Source organism: Pseudochaenichthys georgianus, chromosome 8, assembly GCF_902827115.2.
Source record: "Pseudochaenichthys georgianus chromosome 8, fPseGeo1.2, whole genome shotgun sequence".
In the NCBI taxonomy this organism is placed as follows: domain Eukaryota; kingdom Metazoa; phylum Chordata; class Actinopteri; order Perciformes; family Channichthyidae; genus Pseudochaenichthys; species Pseudochaenichthys georgianus.
Window position 1 is genome coordinate 20,650,092 of NC_047510.2, and position 16,893 is coordinate 20,666,984.

At 39.2% G+C, this 16,893-nt stretch overlaps 1 long non-coding RNA gene across 3 annotated transcripts; it reads left to right on the forward strand.

Moving 5' to 3' along the window:
• The first annotated feature begins 976 nt into the window (after positions 1-976).
• Positions 977-16,394, forward strand: LOC139434249 (uncharacterized). Of its 3 annotated transcripts, XR_011643627.1 has the most exons (5): positions 977-1,149; positions 2,007-2,121; positions 2,858-3,133; positions 14,191-14,298; positions 14,409-16,394. It is a non-coding gene; the product is annotated as an uncharacterized lncRNA (long non-coding RNA). The 3 variants fall into 3 exon arrangements; XR_011643626.1 differs by lacking the exons at positions 14,191-14,298; positions 14,409-16,394 and adding an exon at positions 3,222-4,497; XR_011643625.1 differs by lacking the exons at positions 14,191-14,298; positions 14,409-16,394 and having other exon boundaries at positions 980-1,149; positions 2,858-4,497.
• Positions 16,395-16,893: the final 499 nt, after the last annotated feature.

The window sequence follows — 16,893 nt, forward strand, 5'->3', positions numbered from 1 at the left end:
AAGACTTCAGAACAGGAGTGATGTGATCCACTTTCTTAGTGTTAGTGAGGACTCGAGCAGCGGCGTTCTGAATCAGCCGCAGCTTCCTAATAGATGTTTTAGTGAGACTTGTGAAGACACCATTGCAGTAGTCCAGTCTACTGAAGATAAAAGCATGGACAATCAGTTTCCTTGGTAGAGTTTTTAATCACTGGATCATTGTTTATTTTATGGAAGGAAGTGATTTGTTTTTAAAGACAGTTGAACACTTAATAAAATGAACTGTCAACTCTGCCACAAACTGAAGTTATTCTGAGTTTGATAAATGAACTTCAAAATAATATCTTGTACGATCCATTCTGCATTGTACTAAAGACATTACAATACAACGTGTAACGTGGAGGTGTTTAATACGTTTAAATGATTTAAGGGATTTAAAGGTTTATTTGTCAGCTGTGACATGCTCCTGGGGCTTAGTAAAATACTTGTTTTAAAAGAGAAATATTGGTACAGATGCAATAAACAAACATATCAAATGTTATTATGTGTAAAATGTCATAAATTCAAGGCCGACGATACAATAAAATGTCCACAAACAACAAAAACACAATGTGCATTCATACTGTATGGGTAGCGTTGCTGACTGTATTCTTCCACATTGCTTTTTCTATGTTAGTGCTTTATGTATTTGTGTAGCACTGGCCTACATCTACTTGGCTGTTTTTTATTGACATGCCTCACACAAATGGCTCAGAGAAAAAATGGGTAAATCCACACAAGAAATATAATTCACATTTACTTTAAGAATGTCTACTGAAGTTAACAGAAAACCGGCAATCGAGTGTAGATCAGCAAGCAAGTGTTATGTGTGCTATTGAGGTATTGGAGGAAAAAACCAAAGGGGAATATAGGGTGGAGCTGTAAGAAGGGTGGGACACTGGGCCTCTGGCATGAGGGCACAGCACAGCATAATCAGCTAATGGCCCTCCCATAACAGCCTATTGACTACTGAGGTTGCCTTCAAGACAGTGCGCAGGGCGTCACACATCAATGTGATTGGCTTCAGACTGTTGATGTAATGAGGATCATGTAAGATCAGTTTGGCATTGAGCTATCTGTTATATATGCTCTGTGAAAGTCAGGATTCTTCTTCCAACTGCAGTGTGCAAAGTGAGTACTCTTTCATTTTTATGTCAGCCTTTATTTGATATGTAAAAACAGGATCATTACAATAACTCTGCACATTGTTTTCTCTATAAAATGTACTTTTGAGTACAAACAAAAAGCAATTTATTGTTTCAAACATCTGGTATACTACTGCTATCTTTATTTATTTATTTGTGAACTTTGTTTTTTATTGAGTTTTAGAATGAAAAAGAACAGACATAAAACAAAATGGGTCTTCAAAATCACATATAAAATGGTTAAAAGACTGCAAAGCTTTAAAGTGTGTACTATTTTTGTGGGAAACCGTTACACAGAGCCAGTATCCAATGTTCTATACACTATATGTTCTATACAAAATGTGTCCCTGTTTGAGTATTTGGCTATGTTTCAATAGTGAGAGGTGAGTTGGGTTAGTGCACACAGATGTCCAGGGAAGGGAACAACAGATAGGTAACACCGAGCAACCTTTCATTGGCCTAAATTAAACTCTGATGTGAAGGGGTATGTTGCAAGCCTCAGATAAAAACAAGCCTCAGATAATACAGATGAAAGAGGTACACAAGTAGGAAAACTGAATAATTTCAAATTCAAATCCCGTCCTGTATTAAGAGAAGCCAGTTAATCCAATGATCAGCAAATGTATCCATTAAGTTTCAAAGAAGAGTCAACATTTCCATACTACAAGTTTAATTTTCAAGCCCTATTCACTGTATTGTTGTTTGGCGTTCTAAAATCTTCCTTTTTCTTTTTCAAATGGTGCGAGCAGTGTTTGGAGAACTTTCTTTGAGTACAAATATTGCTAAGAGATAATGAATAACCTCTTAGACAATGATTGACCTTATCTCTGCTACTCCACCCAGGAATATGGGTGAAATTACATCACTACTGCATTCTCTAAAACAGAGATTCAGAGGGATCATTGCCCAGCAGTTCACTTTCTCTGAATGAGGAGTTCCCCTAATAGTGATTGAAGAGGTAAGTCGTGTTGGTGGCTCTTATCCAAATGTTTCCATCTTTCCAAACGTATTTGGCCTTTCCATATAAATCCAGAAATCATAATTTTCCTCTCATTATTAAGTTGTTATATTCTGTTCAGAAACTTGGGTGTTTGGTAGCAATGTTGTCATAATGAAATCAGTGTTTACTCATTCATGTTGCATTGCTCATTATCCTTGCTTACCACCGTCTCTATCCTGAAGGCCCCGTGACAAGTATAGTCCTGAGAAAGAGCGTCTCTGTTGAATTTCAAGCCCAGAAGAGGGACAAACATGCTTATGTGGTGTTCTGAGAATTTTTTTTTGTGTTAACAGAGAATAACTCGGAAGTGGCATTTGAGGTTAAAGATTTTTTTGAAGGGTAGAATTGCTGTTCAGGCTGACTTCATTACTTGTCTTATGCATGTTGGAGATGACGGAGCAGGCTGGAGTAAAGGCCTCAGGGATCAAAGTATGACATCAAGCATTTTATCTAAAGACGAACTGTTCACAGAGACATCTGCAAACACTGCAAGAACTTTGAACTCAACTTGAGCTAGCAGGAAACTTGTACAATTCTGACAGGCTGACAGTCAATTATAAGCATCTTCTTCTCCACAGTTTCTGTTTTGTATACAGCCGCAATTCCAATTCTAGACATGAAAAGGAGTCCATTTTTCCAGACAGTGATTTCTTCCAATAACTCGTCTCCCCTTGTCTGTGTGTATTTTTAACAGGCAGACCCATGGGGTTACAGTCTTGCAAACCTTGCAACTCCAGCCTGCAAAGTAAGGAGGACTGCAGAGCGGCTGATGGCTGCTCGTGTGTGTGTGACCACTGGAGATATTGCTCTGAACACTGCTGTGACATCTGCTGCCAGATGTGTGTGGAAGTGTGCTCTGGCTTATGTTCAGGAGACTGCAGCTACACCTTCTGTACTCTCTGCCTCGGCATGGCACAGAACTGTATCTCCTTTTTTACCACCCAAAAAACTGAATCATCAGAGTCACAACGTAAGTGTCCAATCAAAAACATAGCTTATATTCTGATGATCTATTTAAGCTAAACAAATGTTAACCTAAATGTTTTCATCTGCTTTAGAAGCTATGATGGATCCAGTACAGCGTGCCCTTTGAACTTGACGGACCAGTGACCAAACCCAAAATTTGGATTGATTTGAAAACACAAATTCAGCTACATAGCATTTGTTTATACAATTAAAAAAATAAAGGTTGATGACATGGTGTAGGGTTTTGTTGCAACTGAGTATTTTTCATGAAAAAGGAGATTTTAGTTACACTGTAACTAAATGAGGTTTTTCATTGAACTATTTAATCCACATTGACCTCTAAAAATCCTGCCAAGCGTACTATGGACTGGATCCAATCATTGTTATTGTTTGCTTCCAAGTGCATTTCAGTGATAGGCTAAGTGCATTTCAGTGGTAAAGGGATTTCTGATCCCGAGACAGAACCGCATTTAAAGACAAAACCAACCGTTATCATACAAGGGTCAAAACAGGCCTCTGTAGAGCATGTGTGTATTAAAGTATGAATGCATGTGTAAATGTGTCCGGAGGATAATTGTAAAGCTCTTTGTCCCATAGGGTTGAAAGGCACTATATAAATGCAGTCAATTTAAAATGTACCATGTCTTCTCAAGTGATATTCAGTTGAGAGGACATTTAAACCTCTCTATCACTCATCGTTTTTTGGTGTGCATGTTTCTGTTTTTGGGAAGAAAACTGAAAAGCACATCTTGTCGGGCTTGGATGACTAGTGTTGTGCTTGTACAATATGTACAGGCTGATTCAGTGACAAAGGAGCAGCACTGTAGGGCAGAGAAAGTCTGCAAATAGGTTTTCTAGACGAGGAGATGGGGAAAATTGAATGGACGGAAGAAAATACTTAAGTGTAAAAAACTGCAGTAAAAGGAAAAGGTGTCTCGTAAATTAATAGTGCCATTGTGTAGAAAACTAAAAATGTTCTGTAAAATGCACGACCTTCAGCGTGTGATTTAACATGTTCGTCAGTGGAGCCTTTATAAATGGTGTCATAATCTTCAACAGGCGATTTTACTGCAATGAGGAGTTTGATCAAGGTACTATAGGACACGAGGCACCATCAGCATAGATTAAAGCATGTAATGGTTAAATCAAGCAATAAAGTATTATGTTAAACAGGACTTGCATTTAACTAATTCATGTAAGAACAAAACTATACAATTGGCAACTCATGAGATTACAGTATAATAGAAACAAGCCAGCATTACCGTGTCAATGAAAAATGATGAGCATAGCTTGGAGAGAAGGTAGATTAATCATAGTGAGAAAGCAGATTTCAGCTGCAAGGCAATTTAACAAAAGCAGATGAGAAGAATTGAGAGTGTCATTGGTTCATATGAAAGGATGAAATAAACTTCAGTCACACAAATGGCCTGTCAGAAATCTATACTTTTAACAAATACCAGATTTATAAAGGTATTTCCTTTTGATATTAACTAGATGTTTTTCCTTCAGAAAACGGATTTGAAAGTATATTGTATACTATTGACGGGTCACAGCGCAGTTAGACATTGATGCACTTAAACTTACACTCTAAAAAATGCTGGGTTATTTCTATAAACACATTGCTGGGTTGATTTGGCTGGGTCATAATTATGGGTTATTTGGGTACTGTAAACACACTGGTGGGTTGTTCATGCTGGGTCAAAGGGGTTATTAGGGCTTCAATTGCAGTTGAACACCTGCCTGGGTTATTTTTAACCCAGAGGTTGCTTTATTCATTTTCCCACTTCTGAATCATTCTGGAACCATCTTTTTGTCATTTCTCACAACACAAGGTATGTAACCTATATTTTATCACTATATTTTACCTATATTTATATAATTATACAATTCTGTAACTTGTTGAATCACTAGTAAGTGATTTTGAAAAACCACTACAACCACAACAGTGATTTTGCAAAACCACTAATCAGCCAGTGATTTCACAGAGTGTTCTTGTACACTGTAAAACCAAACATTACAAGCTTCTGAAAGAAAATGGGTTGTTTTAACTCAAACATTTAAAAAAGTTAATTCACCGCTAATTTTCTGATGACTATGAACTGATTTTTAATATTGTGTATACAGTTTTCAACCACTTAGGGTCATATTAGTAATAGTACTCAAACATTTTAACTGAATCTGTCTGACGCCATCACGTATGTGCTCCGCCCCCGACGTGCCTAGACGTTCTATCACCCATGCCTTCACCAGAGTCCGCCATTACATTAGCCCCTCGCCTCGGTTGAAATCGCTCAGACTTTTAAGAATACTTTGCCCACCGTGCTCTCACTGCCGGAATCATGATCCTTTTTTGGGGCCGCACTACTCTGGTGAGTTACGTCTTGCCTTTGCACAGTATTTAAATGATGTGTTATTAATTTCTGCATCTAATGCACTTTGTGTCGCATGGTGTGTTAGCTTGATTTGAGCTCTTGTTAGCTAGCCTACATTTAATATCTGCCTCACTTGAAAAATGATTTAACTTACGTGTAAGACAGTATTTTCTATATTGTTTTAAGTTATATCTCAAAGTGGAACGTTTGTGTTGCAAAAGTTTTCTGGAAAAGTCTAACCTAAAATGGCGCCAGGCGGCGCGTTTGCTTTCTTCTTTTTTGACCGCATTTCTGGGCATGTTTTATTAATTTAGAGGCATAGAGGATTTACGTTCATTTGATCCACTGTACCATAACCGTGCGTTCTGCATGTTTGTAAAAGCAAGCTAACTTGAAACACTAGACTATTCATTTTACAAGGTAATTTATACCCCCCAGCGTTTTCAAATACATGTAACTCAGCAAAGGTAATGATCGCGCAGTGATGATACTAATACTTCTAGAATCTGTGGAATCTCAGCTTTAATCTGATATCTTGTATGTGCAGTTACGATAAGTAGCCTATAATAAAGTATTCTGTGCGCTAATTTAGACGCTTCTTGTGAGACTTGTGTTTTGTTTCGGTAAAAATTGTTCGTATCTTCAGTTAGCTGAGTTTCGTTAAGTGGGTATGACACATTAGTAATGTTAAGAAGCCCTGAGACACAGTTTCGTGAACAAGAAGCCCTCGGTACCGGGAGCTGCCGGATTTAACAGATTAATAGTCTAGTGTTTCAAGTTAGCTTGCTTTTACAAACATGCAGAACGCACGGTTATGGTACAACGTTAGTGGATTCAAATGAACGTAAATCCTCGTTTTATTAACTTATATGGCTCTTAAGTTAATAAAACATGCACAGACATGCATGCTGTAACAAAAAAGAAGAAAAGCGCGCCGCCTGCCGCCATTTTAGGTTAGAATATAGTGTTTCTCATTTTGTGAAAACTTTGCAACCCAGCTAACCTTCAATGTTTTTTCTCTTAAGGAAACAAAAGAAAAGTCTTCAGCCTGGATTTAAAAGTAGTCAGAGTTGCAGCGGACCTGCAGGTTTCTGGGAGTTTGTTCCAGATATTTGGAGCATAATAAGTGAATGCTGCTTTACCATGTTTAGTTCTGACTCTGGGGACAGAAAGCTGACCAGTCCCTGAAGACCTGAGAGATCTGGATGGTTCATAATTTAGCAGGAGGTCAGAAATGTATTTTGGGCCTAAACCATTCAGTGCTTTATAAACCAGCAGCAGTATTTTGAAATCTATTCTTTAACACACAGGAAGCCAGTGTAAAGACTTCAGAACAGGAGTGATGTGATCCACTTTCTTAGTGTTAGTGAGGACTCGAGCAGCGGCGTTCTGAATCAGCTGCAGCTTCCTAATAGATTTTTTAGTGAGACCTGTGAAGACACCATTGCAGTAGTCGAGTCTACTGAAGATAAAAGCATGGACAAGTTTTTCCAAATCCTGCTGTGACATTAGTCTTTTAATCCTAGATATATTCTTTAGGTGATAGTAGGCTGATTTAGTAACTGTTTTAATGTGACTGTTGAAACTCAGGTCAGAGTCCATGACTACACCTAGATTTCTGGCTTTATCTGTTGTTTTGAACATTGCAGACTGAAGCTCAGCGCTAACTTTTATACGTTCTGCCTTGGCTCCAAAAACCATTACCTCAGTTTTATCTTTGTTTAATTGGAGAAAGTGCTGACACATCCAGTCATTAATTTGTTCAATGCACTTACTCAGTGTTTGAATTGGAGCATAGTCTCCTGGTGAAATTGTTACGTACATTTGTGTGTCATCTGCATAGCTATGGTAACTTATTTTGTTGTTTTTCATTATCTGAGCCAGTGGTAGCATGTAGATGTTAAAGAGAAGAGGCCCCAAGATGGAGCCTTGAGGAACCCCACATGTCATATTTGTCAACTCAGATGTGTATGTACCTATAGAAACAAAGTTGTTTCTGTCCTTTAGGTAGGATTCAAACCAATTTAGAACTGTTTCCGAAAGTCCCACCCAGTTTTCCAGTCGGTCTAGTAATATGCTGTGGTCAGCAGTGTCAAACGCAGCACTGAGATCTAATAATACTAACACTGAAGTTCTGCCACTGTCTGTGTTTAAGTGGATGTCATTAAATCAATCAATCAATCAATCAATCAATCAATCAATCAATCAATCAATCAATGTTTATTTATATAGCCCAATATCACAAATGTTACATTTGTCTCAGTGGTCTTCACAGTGTGTACAGAATATCAGTATGACAATACGACACCCTCTGTCCTTAGACCCTCACATCGTACAAGGAAAAACTTCCAAAGAAAACCCAGTTAAAGACCTTTACAAGAGCAGTCTCAGTGCTGTGGTTTGGACGAAAGCCTGACTGGAACACATCGAAACAGTTATTTAAATGCAAAAAATTACTCAACTGTTGAAAAACAACTTTTTCAATGATTTTACCTAGAAATGGCAGGTTTGATATGGGCCTGTAATTGTTCATTACTGAAGCATCTAGATTATTCTTTTTTAAGAGCGGTTTAATAACTGCAGTTTTCAGGGCCTGTGGAAAAATACCTGAGTGAAGAGATTTGTTTACTATATGAAGTAGATCTGAGGCCATGCAAGGCAAAACATCTTTGAAAAATCCTGTTGGAATAATATCAAGGCAGCAGGAGGAGGATTTCAGAAGTTGTATAATGTCCTCTAGGTTTTTTTCATTAATCTGATGGAATTGTGTCATGGTGTTTGAATTGATGTTAAGTGGACACAGAGACAACACATGTGCTGTTCCTGATGCAGAGGCACTGACTGCTTGTCTGATTTTCTGAATTTTGTCAGTGAAAAAGGAGGCAAAATCATTGCACGCCCTGGTGGATAGAAATTCAGAGGCTACTGACACTGGGGAGTTAGTTAGTCTGTCGACGGTAGCAAACAAGGCACGTGCGTTGTTTTTGTTTTTGGTAATGATGTCAGAGAAGAACGATTGTCGTGCGTTTTTCAATTCCAAATTATAAAGGCCAAATCTCTCATTATAGATTTCAAAGTGAACCTGGAGATTTGTTTTTCGCCACCTGCGTTCAGCTTTTCGACATTCTCTTTTTTCTGTTTTCACGGTCATGGCCTTTCTCCATGGAGATATTTTCTTGCCAGACACTTCCTTTACCTTAGTTGGAGCAATGGCATCTATAACATTTTTAATTTTTGAATTAAAATGATCTACTAGCTCATTTACTGAGATGTTAGCAGGGGCAAGTGTGGAAGAAAAATTCTGAGTAAACATTTCCCTAGTATTTTCAGTTAAATATCGCTTTGTGGTTACCTCTTTTTGAACATTTTTGTGAACAGAAATAGAGCTCTCAAAGAAAACACAGGAATGATCAGAGAGTGCAACATCAGTCACCACAACCTTAGAGATATTCAGACCCTTTGAGATAATTAAGTCCAGAGTGTGCCCCTTATTGTGCGTGGGCTCCGTCACATGCTGAGTCAGTCCATAGCTATCAAGAACACAAAACAGTTCTTTAGCCCCTCTGTCCTGGGGGTTGTCAACATGGATGTTAAAATCACCAACAATAACTAGACGGTCAAAGTCAATACACACTATAGACAGCAATTCAGTAAAGTCATCAAAAAAGCTTGCACAGTATTTGGGTGGTCTATAGATATTTAGGAACAGAGCTCGAGAGGAGCATTTCAGCTGAAGGGCCACATATTCAAAATAATCAAAGTTTCCATACGATGTCTTCCTGCATTGAAGGGAATCATTGAACAGAATAGCAACTCCACCCCCTTTCTTATGCATTCTTTCCTGACTCATGGGAGGGGTTGATTCGATAAGAACAGCTGCACTGTTATTTTGTTCAATCCAAGTTTCTGTTAAAAACATAAAATCGAGATTGTGCTCAGTGATAAAATCATTGATTAAAAATGTTTTTCCTGCCAAAGACCTGACATTTAATAAAGCTAGTTTAAGTTTGTTAAACACACTATCAGTCATGTTTTTTGTAACAAGCTGTGGCTGACATGGAATCACTGCTAAATTAGATAAACTCACACAAACGTTTGAGCGCTTCCTGTTTCTAAGATGATTCACCGCTCTTAATCTATTACCTATCAACACAGATATCGGCAAAGCTACTGGCAGGCAGGGCCCCGGCATGTCCTGGAAAGAGTTGAGAGTGCCATACGCCCTTGAGCCTGGACCCAGCACATATCAGTAAGAGTTTGTTTTGTTTTGTACACAAACATCCTTATCAGGCTTCGGAGAAGGGAGGGGAGGTGGTTGACGTAGGCACGGTGATGGAGACGGGGGAGATGGTGCGGGGGTAGAGGACATGCTGCCAGGGGGGGGAGGTGGTTGACGTAGGCGCGGTGATGAGGACGGGGGAGATGGTGTGCGTCTCTGCAGTGAATTTGGTGGGCGTCGTTGAGGAGCGGGGGCAAAGGATATGCTGCCAATCCTGCGTATCGACTTAGTTTGGTCTTTGAACTCCAGGGAGGAATCGGTGCCAACCCTCTGTATCTCCTTTGTGTGTTCAGCGATCTCCAGGAGGGTGGGCGAGGGTGAAGGTGAAAGGGTGAACGGAGTATCCTCAAAGGCGTTGACAGGGGGGGGGGGGGGGTGACGGGCAGTGGAGACTCCTCCATGTGTCTCACAGGTCTCCCATAATCAGAACATTCCTCAGGCGGGTGCAGTGATAATTCTTCAGGGTTTTCTGCGCGATGTGTTGTGTCTTTCTCCTGTTTTGATTCCTCTTGCTGCTTGTCCTTGGCAGAGGGAACAGATTGATGACGCAGGCAGTTGAATATGTTAGTGATAAACAATTTCACTCCTGACTTGTTCAGGCAAACTCCATTTGCCTTGAAAATATGTCTCCGATCCCAGAAGAAGTTCAAATTGTCAATAAAATGAACAGAATGGTCAGTACAGACAGTTGCAAGCCACTGGCATATGATTTGATCGTCACAATGCAGTTTGGCAAAGCGTGAAGTCACTCCATTCAAAGTGATTGGAGTGAGGTTACGGGCCCCTACACATGGCGGCGTGCGTTGATGCTTCTGCCCACTCACTTTGAATGGGGTGACGTCACGCTTAGCCAAACTGCATTGTGGGAGCAAAGCGTAGCTTTCATGTGATTGGTTGTTGGTCTAGCTTCAGACATGCCCGCAGGCAAGCCTCAACGCACGCCGCCGTTTGTAGGGGTGCCTGTGAATATTGTTACGTTTTCCAATGGCTTGGAGATGCAAACTTTGTGCTGCTGTCTTTGATACAAGGGCAGAGTTACTTGAACATTATAACATTATTATTCCCTTGATTTAAAAGTTAATGCAGACTACCTTTGCCCTGCGGCGCAATGAGATCATCAATGATGAGCTACCTGTTGGAGAGATCCTGGAACGCTGGCCTGCCTTGAAAATGGAGTCACAGGTGAAAATATTTTATTTATTACAACTATATAATTATTTTGTGTGCCTTTGTCACTGATAACTTTGACATGTTTACTCAGATTTAGCATGTTATGTTTCTGTTTATCTCTGCTGCCTTCAGTCCACATATACATTGTACTGTGAATTAAATAGTCATTTTATATTTTGTGCAGAGTTTCACAGGATAACGAACCTCAACCTGAAGAACCACTTCTATGCGGAGTTGGATAGACATGTCCTCCGTCTTCAGAGCCTGTTCAGGAAGAAGGCGGCAAGGAAAGGAAGCTGAAGTTCTGGATCAGCTAATTGCCGCCTATGACCTCCAGGTGAGTCGGTTATGCCTCTTGGTGTTTTATTCTCATACTAGAGTGGATTATCTTTGTCAAAATATTAATCTCTTCAGTCATGGAAGAGCCCTTTCTTGTGATATCAATTGTTGTGTGGTTATACTGTTTAGCATCCAAAGTAAAACAAAGATGTGTTCTCACACTCAAGGAGCAAGGTGACGTCCATGTCCTCCCTGCTGCTGTCCTCCGTGCTCTGCCTGCATATCTGCATGAAGATGACTCCACGTTTCTGAGGCTGTGGCATGTAAATCAGCATAATAACTGTTTCAATATATGTGACAGATCATCCAAAAATATAGTTTATCTTGTTACATTGTTTCAGGAGCTGTATCGCAGTTAGACAATTATTTGAATTTTTATAGTGAAAAAATTATAATAAATGATAGCTTTAGTTTGAAAAAGTATGAACTGTCCTGGTGTCATCAAAGCTTGATTCTGTCACTGAGGTGTTGTTAATCAAACATTATCTCTTGTGTTGCTCACATCCCGTTCTAGTTCCAAGATTTGAATATTGCCATAAGAATTGTAATTATTGTAAGGTACACAATGGACATGTTGAATATAATCTCCCTTTACTTCAACACTTCAGAAGTGTTGAATATGATTTCTACTTTAGGATTTATTTGAAATTAAGCTCTAGGTTTCAGTGTAAAAAATGGGCTCACGTGTAAAATACACAATCAAGAGAGGGCTTTCTTTCCTGCAGCATCAGTGTTCAATACAAAATAATCTCTAGTGTTCCCCATATTTTTTGTATGTGTAGTAGGGAGAGATTATACTGTAAATATATATTCAGTTGCCAGTTTATTAGGTACAACTAGCTAATAGTAACAGTCTAATACAGTGATAAAATAATCCTACCCTTATGAAGGTTATAAATGTTTTTTTGTTGAAAGCATTTATGTCAACTGATTGGTTATTTTGGAGGCTGACGTTTCTGGTGCTGTAACATTATGTTGTGCAATGCTAATAGGCGTTTCCTTAAACTCACATTATGCACAAAACATAAGGTTATTTGATGTGATATGTCTGATGTATTTTTCAGAAAACACATTTCTGAGATAGCCACTGCAATTTGGGTAACGTTTATCTGTTCTTGTCATCAGGTGGAGCAGTCTGATGATCCAGACACAGAGGACATCGCGGTCGGACTTCTCATGATCAGTGCCAGGTCAACAGACACCACGCTCTTCTGCCCAGAGAGCATCGCTGTTGTCATTGAGGGTGACGGAGGCATTCATTCATCCTGCTTTTTGCACTGACCTTTGCCCTGCATCTGAGCTACCCCAAAGACTTGGCCAACACTTTCGACTTCACCCAGAAAGTATTGATGGGCCTGGATGAGGGGAACTTGAAGCCCAGGGTGTTGAGCCTGAAAAAGCTTTTGGCAGTTTAATCCTATTGCACTTTAACAATCACACACACACACACACACACACACACACACACACACACACACACACACACACACACACACACACACAGACACACACACACACACACACACACACACACACACACACACACACACACACACACACACACACACACACACACACACACACACNCACACACACACACACACACACACACACACACACACACACACACACACACACACACACACACACACACACACACACACACACACACACTGTTCTCCTCTGTTTACATCCTGCTGCTTTACATCTGTGTTCTGTTGTGTTCATTGACAGATTTGTTACTGTTCAGCTTCAAGTTAAAGGACTGTTCGTAGATGTTTTATACTTTTATATGTATTGGGTCTTTATGGTCCATGTGTTAAATTAATACGCAGAACTGTTCCTGAAAATTGTGTTCACTCATAAGTGGTTAAAATACACACAGATATTTCTCAAGGCCCGAGCACTGTTTTTAAGGTGTTTTTTATTTTATTTAAGAGTTAAATGTATTGAATTTGTATTGTGCTAAAATGCATTGTTCTTTTATAGTGGAAATGGAATGTTGACGATTTGCCAAAGCTGTTAAAATTATCAATAAATGCATTTTTTATATATATATATATGGTGTGTTTGGAGATAATTCATTACACTATTATACATTATTATTATATTCTATTTAGCCCAACAATATAGTTAATTTCAATCACTAGCTTGGGTCAAATGAACAACCCAATGTATGGTTTATATGTAACCCAGTGATATAGTTAATTTCAATCAATAGCTTGGGTCAAATAAACAACCCAGCACATTGGTTAAAATTATCCAGCCCAGCACATGGGTTAAGACAACCCAGCGCGTGTTCTGTCCTATAGTGACTGGGATATGATTTGGTTATTTTTTAACCCAGTAGTTTTAAGAGTGTAATGTACTTACCAGGATCCCCTATGCAATTGGAAGCAATAACAGCAACACAAACAAACAAACAAACAAACAAACAAACAATCTTCAACCTTTTACAATGACCATAAAATGATTCATACAGGCTGTTAGCAAAGATAAGATTTGTTATTGCAGTGTTGGATTTTATGACGCAGTACAGGTGTACCTAATAAATTAATACCTACATAAGCCAGCGCCGTAAATCTGACAGTCAATTAAAGTGATTTATACATTTGTTTTTCTGATCAAGTTGCACTGTTATACAGAAAGTAAATCCATTATCCAGCATAATTTAACCACATTCATATGGTAATGTTTTACTGACAAAATAATGGCTGTTTTCTACTGGCAAAAACACCATATAGTCAATTTCAGCTTGCAGTGGCAGCATAAGATTCCTAGTTTGACCCACAACATGACCTGCAGACAACAGCATGGTCAGTGAGATCTTGATATCTCTCCTTTACAACAGATTGATTGACAGGCGAGTGTTGAATAAAGTCTGACTGCGTCCTTCCACAGCGGGGCCAAGCTATCTGCTGCTGCCTAATAATACCAGAGATGAGAGGCACACAGACTTTGACAACGGGTCTGAAAACAGCTCTCTGCACAGCGGCGGTGTTTGGATTTGTAAGTTCAGAGTTCATGAAATGTTTTGTGTTTGAACTGAAAACCAATAGCTAATAGGGTATTGAAGGATAAAATACAAGTTTTGAATTTGTATGTTTTTCTATTTTCAGAACAATGGACCTTTACAATAGGCTCAAGCTTATCGTCGCTATCATGGCTGAACAAAAGCTCTGCGAACAAAATCAGCCTTCCTGGGTCCCACCCCTGTGACGGCAGAGACGGTACTCTACTAATACTCCTGTTGCCACCTTTCATTTCATGTGGATGGATTTATTTCTTGTGTATCCGGATTTGTTTTGTTATAAAAGGGACAACCATTTCACGTGTGTTTTTCACTACAAGACTCTTAGAGAGACAAACAGTATTCCCTACCCCTCAACTAAGCAGAAGCGATGCATTTTTCAACTCTCGAGGATTAAACTGGCCTCATCCTGGCATACAAGCGGTACTTCAAAGCACTCGTTGGATGTCTGCAATGTTTTGCACTTTGAGGCAAACAAAAATATAATTTGGCTGCACACAGCGAACAATCTGATATCACTTCTGTGAGATACGGGCGCCTCAGGACACAAGGTGCTATTTGCTTCCACTGAATTAGACCTTTTTATTATCTCCTCCTCCTTAAAATTGCGAGTGTATGGATGTTTTAAATGATTGAGTGAGCAATGTCTCTTTATCAAAAGACACTTAGAACGAGCTCTTGCGAGGAAAATCCAACAACACAGTGGACTGTGCTTTTGTTTTGTTTTCCTCCAAATCCCTCTGGAGTTTGCAGTGCTTTCAGTTCAACTCAAATTCATATCCCTCTCAAACTCAGAGGATAAGCCGTGTGGCCTAGTTTACTCCTTGAACTGACCTTATCCTGCTGGAAGTTTGCATGTCTATATTTGTATCTACAGTAAGTCCTGTGAGTCCAAAGCAATTTGTATATACTTCACTCACCTTGATTGATCGGCTGAGTGTGGTTTCTTTGTATGGATTTTTCCTTTTTTTTCAACATTTATAGAGTAAGGGATAGAACGAGTGAAGTCTTATTTAATAGCAGAAGTCCAGTAGGAGCTCTGTGATTTAATATACTGTCCACAAATGTTTCATTGAGGCTTTATAGGGTACCTAATTACAAAGAAAAAGCTGATATGTTGTGAATGTACTGGGTTGAGTCCTCCTTTGTGTGGTTTTACAAACTAATGACACCATAATAAGTTCAGCAAAAACACGTCGGTTTGCTATCTTGGCTCCAAAATGGTGGAATGAGTTCCCCATTGACATCAGGACAGCAGAAAGATTACACATCTTCCGGCGCAGACTGAAAACTCATCTCTTTCGACTCCACTTCGAGCAATAAAATCAAAAAACAAAACGCACTTAGATACTAACTAAGCACTCATATACTAACTAAGCACTTTGTATAACAAAGCACTTATATGCTAACAAAGGACTGGCTTATCTAAAGCCTGTTGAGTATCACTTGAAATGGTTTGTCTCTATGAAGCCTGATGTACTTATATGATTCTGTTTTCTTCAAGTTTGTATCTTGTTGGTCGAATGCACTTATTGTAAGTCACTTTGGATAAAAACGTCAGCGAAATGCAATGTAATGACTTTAAATACATTGTCTAATGGGGCTTGTCTTGGGAAATGTGTTCATTGACAACTACTAGAATGTGGGCGCACACAATGGTAATGGTAATAGAAAGTCAGGATGAGGCCCCAAGTGACTGAGGATCTACCTCAAAAATGTGTATTAGGAAGAAAAAATGTAGGTTTTGGGGGGATTTTTTCCCACCTTTGCTATCTTTCATCTTTTTCCCTCTTTCTTATCTCTTTGTGGCTGAGTGCTTTTCTCTTCCCCTGCTCGCTGTCTGCGTTCTCCTCTCATGAATTGCATTGCGCTTTTACTGAATGTCTTCTGGTTAAGTGTGGAGAAAGTCATTGTGTGCTGCTGTCACTCAACTAGATTACAGCTCTGGAGGATCCTTATTGCTAACCCTCCAAAAATAAGTAGGTGTCTTCTAACTTTGCCGGCCAAAAATATCTGAAGAAGATGTCTGTTTTTTCCCCCCATTTTGGGAGGTTGTGGTACAAATAAAAACATGAGAGAACATATTTGGAAGACTAAATCTGAATTTGATTCAACAAAGCTTCTATCAACAAATACTCACACACTTGTAACCTTAGATGTAGAGATCTAAAAAAAGCAAAAGATAAAGAGACGCGTGTCATTCAAAGATGAAATCCCCCTTCATTTTATTTGTTCTGTAGCCTTGTATTTTTTCCACATCAGTTCTAGTCACATGTCAACATTCCCACTGAGCTGTCAGCTTATATAGCCGTGGCCTTGTTATGTTTATAGTGTTTTGATGGCTAAAAGGTACCTACTGCTGTGAGAGGCTTTGCTCCATCATTAGCACAATAGACACACAATGCTTTCTGCATGGAGAGTCATCTCAACATAGAACAGCCTATTGCTTCTCATCTGTCCAAATCAAACCGGCTGACTCATCTAAAAGAAACGACATGAAGAGCCTGCCTCTTTCACTCCTAAAATTGTTTAGATCTTTAAAATGTCTCGACTTGCAACTCTGACCATGACAA